Source organism: Gorilla gorilla, chromosome 12 (assembly GCF_029281585.2).
Source record: "Gorilla gorilla gorilla isolate KB3781 chromosome 12, NHGRI_mGorGor1-v2.1_pri, whole genome shotgun sequence".
Lineage (NCBI taxonomy): Eukaryota > Metazoa > Chordata > Mammalia > Primates > Hominidae > Gorilla > Gorilla gorilla.
In genome coordinates, this window is record NC_073236.2 from 77163100 (window position 1) to 77175910 (window position 12811).

A 12811-nucleotide genomic window follows, 5' to 3' on the forward strand; every position below is an offset into this window, starting at 1 on the left:
TTAAAGCACTAGAGAGATATTCCTGTTTGAGTCAGGTATAACACAAAAATGCATCATCTTAATATTTTTCAACAGTGTCCTAGAAACCCTAACAAATGAAGCAAAGAAAAATAATTCTCTCTCTCTGTCTGTAGACAGTTAATACATAAAAGGAGAGGGAATATTAGAATAGAGGAAACAAACTGCCATGATTATATTCTAAAAGAAGACACAGATGTTATGTTTAGAGACTGGCAAGATGGCTGAATAGGAGCAGCTCTGGTCTGTAGCTCCCAGAGAGATCAACACAGAAGGCAGATGATTTCTGCATTTCCAACTGAGGTACCTGGCTCATCTCATTGGGACTGGTTAGACAGTGGGTGTGGCCCATGGAGTGTGAGCCAAAGCAGGGTGGGATGTTGCCTCACCTAGGAAGCGCAAGGGGTCAGGGAACTCCCTCCACCAGCCAAGGGAAGCAGTGAGAGACTGTGCCATGAGGAATGATGGACTCTGGCCCAGATACTATGCTTTTCCCACAGTCTTTACCACCCACAGACCAGGAGATTCCCTTGGGTGCCTATGCCACCAGGGCCCTGGGTTTCAAAAACAAAACTGGGTGACCATTTGGGCAGACACCGAGCTAGCTGCAGGAGTTTTTTTTTGTCTTCATACCCCAGTGGCTCCTGGAATGCCAGCACTAAAGAACTGTTCACTCCCCTGGAAGGAGGCTGAAGTGAGGGAGCCAAGTGGTCTAGCTCAGTGGATCCTACCCCCAGGGGCCCAGCAAGCTAAGATCCACTGGCTTGAAATTCTCGTTGTCAGCACAGCAGTCTGAAGTCCACCTGGGATGCTCAAGCTTGGTGGTGGGAGGGTCGTCCGCCGTTACTGAGGCTTGAGTAGGCAGTTTTCTTCTCACAGTGGAAACAAAGCCCCCGGGAAGTTCCAACAGGGTAGAGCCCTCTGCAGCTCAGCAAAGCCACTGCAGCCAGACTGCCTCTCTAGATTCCTACTCGCTGGGCAGGGCATCTCTGAAAAAAAGACAGCAGCCCCAGTCAGGGGCTTATAGATAAAACCCCCATCTCCCTGGGACAGAGCACCTGGGGGAAGGGGCGGCTGTGGGCGCAGCTTCAGCAGACTTAAACATCCCTGCCTGCCGGCTCTGCAGAGAGCAGCGTATCTCCCATCACAGTGTTTGAGCTCTGCTAAGGATCAGACTGCCACCTCAAGCAGGTCCCTGACCCCCATGTCTCCTGACTGGGAGACAGCTCCCAGCAGGGGCCGACAGACACCTCATACAGGAGAGCTCTGGCTGGCATCTGGTGGGTGCCCCTCTGGGATGAAGCTTCCAGAGGAAGGAACAGCAGCAATCTTTGCTGTTCTGTAGCCCCTGCTGGTGATACCCAGGCAAACAGGGTCTGGAGTGGACCCCCAGCGAGCTCCAGCAGACCGGCAGAAGAGGGGCCTGACTGTTAGAAGGAAAACTAACAAACAGAAAGGAATAGCATCAACATCAACAAAAAAGATGTCCACTCAGAAACCCCATCCGAAGGTCACCAACATCAAAGACCAAAGGTAGATAAATCCATGAAGGTGGGGAGAAACCAGCGCAAAAAGGCTGAAAATTCCAAAAACCAGAATGCCTCTTCTACTCTAAAGAATCACAATTCCTCGCCAGCAAGGGAACAAAACTGGATGGATAATGAGTTTGACTAATTGACAGAAGAAGGCTTCAGAAGGTGGGTAATAACAAACTGCTCCAAGCTAAAGGAGCATGTTTTAACCCAATGCAAGGAACCTAAGAACCTTGATAAAAGGTTAGAGGATTGCTAACTAGAATAATCAGTTTAGAGGAGAACATAAATGACCTGATGGAGCTGAAAAACACAGCACGAGAACTTTGTGAAGCATACACAAGTGGAAGAAAGGATATCAGAGATTGAGAAGATCAACTTAATGAAATAAAGTGTGAAACCAAGTGTAGAGAAAAAAGAATGAAAAGAAACAAACAAAGCCTCCAAGAAATATGGGACTATGTGAAAAGAACAAACCTACATCTGACTGGTGTACCTGAAAGTGACAAGGAGAATGGAAACAAGTTGGAAAACACTCCTCAGGATATTATCCAGGAGAACATCCCCAACAAGTCAAGATAGGCCAACATTCAAATTCAGGAAATACAGAGAACACCACAAAGATACTCCTCGAGAAGAGCAACCCCGAGACACATAATCGTCAGATTCACCAAGGTTGAAATAAAGGAAAAAATGTTTATGGCAGCCAGAGAGAAAGGTCGGGTTACCCACAAAGGGAAGCCATCAGACTAACAGCAGATCTCTCAGCAGAAACCCTACAAGCCAGAAGAGAGTGGGGGCCAATATTCCACATTCTTAAAAAAAATTTTCAACCCAGAATTTTATATCCAGCCAAATTAAACTTCACAAGCAAAGGAGAAATGAAATCCTTTACAGACAAGCAAATGCTAAGAGATTTTGTCACCACCAGGCCTGCCTTACAAGAGCTCCTGAAGGAAGCACTAAATATGGAAAAGAAAAACCATTCCCAGTCACTGCAAAAACATACCAAATTGTAAAGATCATCAACACTATGAAGTAACTACATCAACTAATGGACAAAATAACTAGCTAGCATCATGACAACAGGGTCAAATTCACACATAACAATATTAACCTTACATGTAAATGGGATAAATGCTCCAATTAAAAGACACAGACTGGCAAATTGGATAAAGAGTCAAGACCCATTACCATGCTGTATTCAGGAGACCATCTCACATGCAAAGACACACATAGGCTCAAAATAAAAGGATGGAGGAATATTTACCAAGCAAATGGAAAGCAAAAAAACAGCAGGAATTGTAATCCTAATCTCTGATAGAACAGACTTTAAACCAACAAAGATCAAAAGAGACAATGAAGGGCATTACATAATGGTAAAGGGATCAATGCAACAAGAAGAGCTAACTATCCTAAATATATATGCACCCAATACAGGAGCACCCAGATTCATAAAGCAAGTTCTTAGAGACCTACAAAGAGACTTAGACTCCAACACAATAAGGGTGGCAGACTTTAACACCCCACTGTCAACATTAGATAGATCAATGAGACAAAAAATTAGCAGGGATATTCAGGACTTGAACTCAGCTCTGGACCAAGCAGACCTAATAGACATCTACAGAACTCTCCATCCCAAATCAACAGAATATACATTCTTCTCAGCACCATATTGCATTTATTCTAAAATCCACCACATAATTGGAAGTAAAACACTCCTCAGCAAAAGCAAAAGAACAGAAATCATAACAAACAGTCTCTCAGAGCACAGTGCGATGAAATTAGAACTCAGGATTAAGAAAGTCACTCAAAACCGCACAACTACACGGAAAATGAATGACCTGCTCCTGAATGACTACAGGGTAAATAACAAAATTAAGGTGGAAATAAATAAGTTCTTTGAAACCAATGAGAACAAAGACACAACATACTAGAATCTCTGGGACACAGCTAAAACAGTGTTTAGAAGGAAATTTATAGCACTAAATGCCCACAAGAGAAAGCAGGAAAGATCTAAAATCGACACCCTAACATCACAATGAAAAGAACTAGAGAATCAAGAGCCAACACATTCAAAAGCTAGCAGAAGACAAGAAATAACTAAGATTAGAGCAGAATTGAAGGAGACAGAGACACGAAAAACCCTTCAAAAAAATCAGTGAATCCAGGAGCTGGTTTTTTGAAGAGATCAACAAAATAGATAGACCACTAGCCAGACAAATAAAGAAGAAAAGAGAGAAGAACCAAATAGATACAATAAAAAATGATAAAGGGGATATCACCACTGATCCCACAGAAATACAAACTACCATCAGAGAATACTATAAACACCTCTATGCAAATAAACTAGAAAATCTAGAAGAAATGGATACATTCTTGGAAACATACACCCTCCCAAGTTTAAACCAGGAAGAAGTCAAATGCCTGAATAGACCAATAGCAAGTTCTGAAATTGAGGCAGTAATTAATAGCCTACCAACCAAAAAAATTCCAGGACTGGATGGATTCACAGCCAAATTCTACCAGAGGTATAAAGAGGAGCTGGTACCATTCCTTCTGAAACTATTCCAAACATTGGAAAAAAAAAAGGGACTCATCCCTAACTCATTTTATGAGGCTAGCATCATCCTGATACCAAAACCTAGCAGAGACAAAACTAAAAAAGAAAATTTCAGGCCAATATACCTGATGAACATTGATGTGAAAATCCTTAATAAAATACAGGCAAACCGAATCCAGCAGCACATCAAAAAGTTTATCTACCACAGTCAAGTTGGTTTCATCCCTGGGATGCAAGGCTTGTTCAACAAACGCAAATTAATAAACGTAATTGATCACATAAACACAACCAATGACAAAAACCACATGATTACCTCAATAGATGCAGAAAAGGCCTTCAACAAAATTCAACACCACTTCATGCAAAAACTCTCAATAAATTAGGTATTGATAGAACATATCTCAAAATAATAAGAGCTATTTATGACAAACACACAGCCAATATCACACTAAATGGGCAAAAACTGGAAGCATTCCCATTGAAAACCTGCACAACACAAGGATGCCCTCTCTTACCACTCCTATTCAACATAGTATTGGAAGTTCTGGCCAGGGCAATCAGGCAAGAGAAATAAACAAAGGTATTCAAATAGGAAGCGAGGAAGTCAAATTGTCTCTGTTTGCAGATGACATGATCGTATATTTAGAAAACCCCATTGTGTGAGCCCAAAATCTCCTTAAGCTGATAAGCAACTACAGCAAAGCCTCAGGATACAAAATCAATGTGCAAAAATCACAAGCATTCCTATACACCAATAATAGACAAACAGAGAGCCAAATCCTGGTGAACTCCCATTCACAGTTGCTACAAAGAGAATAAAATATCTAGGAATACAACTTACAAGGGATGTGAAGAATCTCTTCAAGGAGAACTACAAACCACTGCTCAAGGACATAAGAAAGGACACAAACAAATGGAAAAACATGCCATGCTCATGGATAGGAAGAATCAACATTGTGAAAATGGCCATACTGCCCAAAGTAATTTATAGATTCAATGCTATCTCCATCAAGCTACCATTGCCTTTCTTCACAGAATTAGAAAAATCTACTTTAAATTTCATATAGAACCAACAAAGAGCCCACATAGCCAAGACAATCCTAAGCAAAAAGAACAAAGCTGGAGGCATCATGCTACTTGCTACCTGACTTCAAACTACACTACAAAGCTGCAGCAACCAAAACAGCATGGTGCTGGTACCAAAATAGAGATATAGACCAATGGAACAGAATACAGGCCTCAGAAATAACACTACACATCTACAACGATCTGATCTTTGACAAACCTGACACGAACAAGCAATAGGGAAAGGACTCCCTATTGAATAAATGGTGTTAGGAAAACTGGCTAGCCATATGCAGAAAACAAACTGGACCCCTTCCTTACACCTTACATAAAAATTAACTCAAGATGGATTAAAGACTGAAACATAAGACCTAAAACCATAAAAACCCTAGAAGAAAACCTAGGCAACACAATTCAGGAGATAGGCATGGGCAAAAACTTCATGACTAAAACACCAAAAGTAATGGCAACAAAAGCCAAAATTGACAAATGGGATCTAATTAAACTAAAGAGCTTCTGCACAGCAAAAGAAACTATCATGAGAGTGAACAGGCAAGCTTCAGAATGGGAGAAAATTTTTGCAATCTATCCATATGACAAAGGGCTAATATCCAGAACCTACAAAGAACTTAAACAAATTTACAAGAAAAAAACAAACAACCCCACCAAAAAGTGGGCAAAGAATATGAACAGACACTTCTTAAAAGAAGATATTTATGCAGCCAACAAATATATGAAAAAAGGCTCATCATCACTGCTCATTAGAGAAATGCAAACCAAAACCACAATGAGTCACCATCTCACGGCAGTTCGAGTGGCAATCATTAAAAGTCAGGAAACAACAGATGCTGGAGAGGACGTGGAGAAATAGGAATGCTTTTACACTGTTGGTGGGAGTGTAAATTACTTCAACCTTGTGGAAGACAGTGTGGTGATTCCTCAAGGATCTAGAACCAGAAATACCATTTAACCCAGCAATCCCATTACTGGGTATACACCCAAAGGATTATAAATCATTCTACGATAAAGACACATGCACACGTATGTTTATTGCGGCACTGTTCACAATAGCAAAGCCTTGGAACCAATCCAAATGCCCATCAATGATAGAATGGATGAAGAAAATGTGGCACATATACACCATGGAATACTATGCAGCCATAAAAAAGGATGAGTTCATGTCCTTTGCAGGGACATGGATGAAGCTGGAAACCATTATTCTGAGCAAACTAACACAGGAACAGAAAACCAAACACCCCATGTTCTCACTCATAAGTGGGAGTTGAATAATGAGAATACATGGACACAGGGAGAGGAACGTCACACACTGGGGCCTGTCAGGGGTTGGGGGCTAGTGGAGGGATAGCATTAGGAGAAATACCTAATGTAGGTGATGGGTTGATGGGTACAGCAAACCACCATGGCACGTGTATACCTATGTAACAAACCTGCACATTCTGCACATGTACCCTAGAACTTAAAGTATAATAAAAAAGATACAAAGAATTGATCAACAAAGTATTAGAACTAAAAAGAGATTTCAGTAAGAAGGAGATGTGTAATATCAATATACAAATTACTAATAGATACTAATAGTAACCAATAAGAAATAAAGAGACCACATTTATATTAACAATGAAACCATCAATGGAACAATCTTACCCAAAAATATGCAAGAGATAAACTATAAAACTTTCTAGAAAGTATTTTAAAAGACCCAGATATGTGGTGGTGCACACCTGTAGTCCCAGCTACTAGGGAGGCTGAGATGGGAGGAACTCCTGAACCCAGGAGGCAGAAGTTGCAATGAGCTGTGATCAGGCCACTGCACTCCAGTTTGGGTGACAGAGAGAGACTCTGTCTCAAAAAAAAAAAACAAAAAACAAAACAAAACAAAACAAAAACAGAAAAAAAAACCCAGATAAAGAGGAAAACATGCCATGATTATAAATGGCAGGGTTCAATTTGTAAAGCTAAGTCACCTCAAATTCAAAAGCTCCTATTTATTTATTTATTTGAGGGAGTTTCATTCTTGTAGCCCAGGCTGTAGTGCAGTGGTGCGACCTTGGCTCACTGCAACCTCCGCCTCCTGGGTTTAAGTGATTGGAGTGCAGAGGCGCGATCTTGGCTCACTGTAACCTCCACCTCCTGGGTTTAACTGATTCTCATGCTTCAGCCCCCAGAGCAGCTGGGATTAAAGTCACCTGCCACCATGCCCGACTAATTTTCATATTTTTAGTAGAGATGGAGTTTCTCCATGTTGGCCAGGCTGGTCTTGAATTTTTTAAATGAAACTTGGCAAACTAATTCTCAAGTTCATTTGGATGAGTAAATTAGTAACAATTACAAGCAAGTTACAAGAATAAAAATAAAGAAACTGAATTCCTCAGGTATCAAAACTTACTATAAGGTTGTAGTCAAAATAGTGTAGTATTGGTACAGAAACAGAGCAATTAAATATAATAGAGGATTCAGAAACAGATCCAAATAAATTCAATATTTAGTATATGAAAAATATGTCACTTCAAGCCTTGTGGAAAGAATAGACTAATAAATCATTTCGGGATGAATGGATTTTTATTTACAAGAAAAAAATTAGAGTTCTCTTCATATAACACATTTTAAAAACTAAATTCAAGGTATTACATAGCTAAATGTAAACAGGCAAAACTATAAAAGTTATAGAATAAAATACAGGAAATATTTTTTACAATCTTGGGGTGGAAAGGTCTTCCTAAATAAGACAAAATTCAGAAGCCACAAAGAAAAAAACATACAGATGACTATATAAAGATATAAAACCTCTGTAAAAGATGTTTATAACAGAAGTATTACTACACCTGGTATAAAACAACTCCAATGAATATAAACAAAACAAACAAACAAATAAATAAATGGCAAACACCCAGTAGGAACAAAAGCAAAGAATATGAAGAAGTAGTTCACAAAAGAATAAAATGCTAAAACCTAATAAGCATATGAAAAGATGTTCATCTTCACTGGCGATTAGGAAGATGCAAATTAAAAATGAGATTCCATCTTTCTCTGTCAAATTACCAAATATTAAACATTAAAAAAGTCCAGGTTTGCCTAGAATATGCAGGAACAGAACTCATATACTTCCGGTATAGAGTGAATTGGGACAAGCAATTTGGAGTGACAAATAACTGGCAAATAATTATTATTACAATGTGACAATAACTATCCAAATTAAAATATTTTCAACTCGTAGTTTTAGATTTACATCCTGTAGAAATATTTGCACAAATGTGTAAAGATATATGTGTAAGGAACTTTATTTGTAATCGCTAAAAATATAAGACAATCTAAATGTCCAACAATAGGGCAATGATTTAATGGATGCTGAAATAGTCATAAAATGAAAACTTCTATAGAGGTCTAAAGATTAGAGGTAAGTCTGATGAATTATTAAGTATAAAGTTATGGATCAATATGTAAAGTATGATTTTATTTTTGTGAAAAGAAATAACGTATGTGCCTGAATGTTCTTTGAAAAATGTCTAGAAAGATGTCAAAACTTTGACGGTGCCTACCTTTTGAGAATGGGAATGTAAATTGGTAGTGGGGTGTGGGATGTATGTGAGTAGTTGGAGATTTTCACTTTCTACTTTATAAATTGTTTATGTATATATTCTATAAATAATTCCATATTCACAGAGTTAGTTTGCAATAAAAATAAAATGAACATATACAAAGGAATATAACAGACTAGGTCAATTGTACAAAATATATTTTATGGGAATTTACCATTTAAAGCTGAGCAGAACTGAAATAAACTGTGACTCCCCCAAATCCTAAACAAGGAATTTTGAACCCTAATTTTGTTTATGGATTTGTGTGAACTGCAAAAAAAGTTACAAAATGTAGGGATGTAATTGGTACCAGAGCCAAAGCTGTATATTTTCTAGAACAAAACAACAGTGGAGACTTCAGATATGATGCACATTCTGTTTTGGATCTGGGCCCACCCACACAAATGGACAACACCACAGACATCAGTGCCTTTCCTGGAGTTCATCCACCTTTTCACTCCAAGAAAGTTACTTCTCATTCTCAGCTTACCTGTTTCCTCAGCCATCCTTGATTTCACCCTGTCTTGGTTCCCAACCATTCATCTCTTCTTCTGAATCAATGTTCATGTTTTATTTTCTGTGACCTCTTCCAGGATAACACTTCTGGTATTTTTTTCCCTCCAGCCTTACATATGTTCCTCACTACATCCCAGCCAGCTGGACCTGCCCTCAGCTACCTCATCTCTCTCTGTGACCTAATGACAGAAAAGCACATGATTCTCTTCACCTGACTTCATATATGGGTCCATGGTAGAGTTCTCTTACTTAAGCATGAAACTCTTGAAGACAGCATAAACTTTGTTTAAGAAACCAGTATAACCCAGCACTAGCTTATGAATAATTATAGTACAAACATCATTTGCTGCTTAAACTATATCGTTTTTTAACCAGTTTTAAACATTTAAAAGTTGTGATGTCACATATTCCAATGGAAAGTTGCAATTTCCAAATCTCTACTCTTGAATCATTGGTTAACAAATGTTCCTGATCTGGTTTGCTTAGTTGACTTTGAAATATAAAAGTCTGTGGTCCAGAATTTAAAACTTTCAAATTCGAAGAATGCATAGAGATCGATCATCTTATCCAAGGTTATCTGAGCTTCTCACTAGCTATAAGAAAGTGCTGGGATTACAGCTATAAGAAAAAGGAGGAAAAGGAGGAGGAGGAGGAGAAAGAGAAGGAAGAAGAGAATAAAGAAGAGTTTTGACCAGTAATATAAACATAGTTCTAAATCTGAATAACAATTTATTCTTCCAAAGTACACAGGTATAAGCCTACAGATCTAGTCTAAAATTACAAGTATATTTGGTTTCAATTTGGATTCCAGATTAACATCAAGCTTTTATTTATTTATTTTTTTTTGAGATGGAGTTTCACTCTTGTCGCCCAGGCTGGAACGCAGTGGCAGGATCTCAGCTCACTGCAACCTCCGCTGCCCAGGTTCAGGAGATACTCCTACCTCAACCTCCGTAGTAGCTAGGATTACAGGCACACACCACTACACCTGGCTAATTTTTGTATTTTTAGTAGAGACATGATTTCATCACGTTGTCCAAGCTGGTCTCGAACTCCTGACCTCAGGTGATCCGCCTGCCTCAGCCTCCCAAAGTGCTGGGATTACAGGCATGAGCCACCGTGCCTGGCCACTTTTTTCCTTTTATTTCAGTAGTTTTTTTAAAAAAAAGATATACTTTTTTACAATCAGATAAATCCAAATGTTAGCCAGAATTGGTCCCATAGCCATAAAATTTAGTATAATACTCAGATTCATATGCTTGCCTCTAAAATTTCAGAGATTTGGTATTGCTGTTAGTTTAATGAGTTTTTCTTAAAATTGAGCAACTTGGCTAGAGAAAATTTATTAATTTAGAGTTTATAATATAAGCGCAATTGAAGAAACTCATAGTATGAATCACGTCATCAAAATTTGTAAATCTCTTTTGAAATTGTGACTTTATTTCTACTACAGTCATATGATACTTCAAAATCTGTGATTCCATGAAGCCAAGAGTAGCTCTTCAACAGGAAATGAATGAGTGCTTCAGGTAAATTCTGTAAAATCCACATGGTCAGTTTGAGTCTCAATATCTGTACTTCCTTGAACAAATAAATGATGTATTTGTTTTTCCTTTCTCAGCTTCTGATCCCATTAGTAAGAAAATAACAGTCTTATGAGCAATGATGGAGCTGCATCTCTTAGGGGCATTTGATTCCCAAGAGACCAAAGAGCAAAGAGAATGTCAATTTAAAAAAAATCAAATGTTTCCATGACTTAGCTATTTAACTGCTTTAAAATGAATGAATGCTGCTTCAAGCTCTTTCAAATACCCCACATCTTGGCAACAACGAAAGGAATTAACATGAAGAAAATTTACAATCTTTCATCACATCGAACAATGTCCCACATTTGAAAAGTTCACAGCACAGATTTCTGGTTACTGAAAGAAAGGAAAGACCTTCTTTGGATTTGAATAAACAGATGGACTTTCTTCTCCTTTTTCTTATAGTGCCCGATTTGTGTAAAGGGAGGTGGGAAGAAAACATCTTAGCTTAAAAGAGTGTCCTATAAAATAAAAGGTTTCACACTTGCCTATAGCTAATCTCTGAAGGTGGTTACAAAAGAGGATTTCTAAAACATTTTATATGCAATGGCCCAGACATTTGCATAAGTGGTCAAACTTTCAAGATGACAACTTAAAAATATAATACTCCTTTTGGACAAGCTTGTTTTTAAAATAGCAGCATCATCAACTTTGGCAAATCCAATTCTTAAATATCCTTTAAAATAGTGGATAAAAGAAAGAAGGTATAAGAACTATATAATGGTTGCAATGCATTTTTTAAAACCTCTTATTTTGAAATAATTTTAGAATCACAGAAATTTGCAAATATAGTATAAGGAGTCCCATGTGCCCTACATGATGACATCTTATAGAGGGATAGTATAATATCAAAACCAAGAAATTGACATTGGCACATTACTGTTTTTTTAATTATACTTTAAGTTTTAGAGTACATGTGCACAATGTGCAGGTTTGTTACATATGTATACATGTGCCATGCTGGTGTGCTGTACCCATTAACTCGTCATTTAATATTAGGTATATCTCCTAATGCTATCCCTCCCCCCTCCCCCCGCCCCACAACAGGCCCCAGTGTGTGATGTTCCCCTTCCTGTGTCCACGTGTTCTCATTGTTCAATTCCCACCTATGAGTGAGAATATGCGGTGTTTGGTTTTTTTGTCCTTGCAATAGTTTGCTGAGAATGATGGTTTCCACCTTCATCCATGTCCCTTCAAAGGACATGAACTCATCCTTTTTTTATGGCTGCATAGTATTCCATGGGGTATATGTGCCACATTTTCTTAATCCAGTCTATCATTGTTGGACATTTGGCTTGGTTCCAAGTCTTTGCTATTGTGAATAGTGCCGCAATAAACATACGTGTGCATGTGTCTTTATAGCAGTATGATTTACAATCCTTTGGGTATATACCCAGTAATGGGATTGCTGGGTCAAATGGTATTTCTAGTTCTAGATCCCTGAGGAATCACCACACTGAATTCCACAATGGTTGAACTAGTTTGCAGTCCCACCAATGGTGTAAAAGTGTTCCTATTTCTCCACATCCTCTCCAGCACCTGTTGTTTCCTGACTTTTTAATGATTGCCATTCTAACTGGTGTGAGATGGTATCTCACTGTGGTTTTGATTTGCATTTCTCTGATGGCCAGTGATGATGAGCATTTTTTCATGTGTCTGTTGGCTGCATAAATGTCTTCTTTTGAGAAGTGTCTGTTCATATCCTTTGCCCACTTTTTGATGGGGTTGTTTGTTTTTTTCTTGCAAATTTGTTTGAGTTGATTGTAGATTCTGGATATTATTAGCCCTTTGTCAGATGAGTAGATTGCAAAAATTTTCTCCCATTCTGTAGGTTGCCTGTTCACTCTGATGGTAGCTTCTTTTGCTATGCAGAAGCTCTTTAGTTTAATTAGATCCCATTTGTCAATTATGGCTTTTGTTGCCATTGCTTTTGGTGTT

The 12811-nt window shown here is 38.4% G+C and overlaps 1 long non-coding RNA gene across 3 annotated transcripts in view; it reads left to right on the forward strand.

Moving 5' to 3' along the window:
* LOC109025646 (uncharacterized) overlaps positions 1-12811 on the forward strand; it is a 72844-nt gene that overhangs the window by 36842 nt on the left and 23191 nt on the right. For all 3 annotated transcript variants that reach the window (XR_002004558.3, XR_010130118.1, XR_010130119.1), the window contains one exon: positions 10741-10816. This is a non-coding gene — a long non-coding RNA (uncharacterized lncRNA). The remainder of the gene's footprint in view (positions 1-10740; positions 10817-12811) is intronic.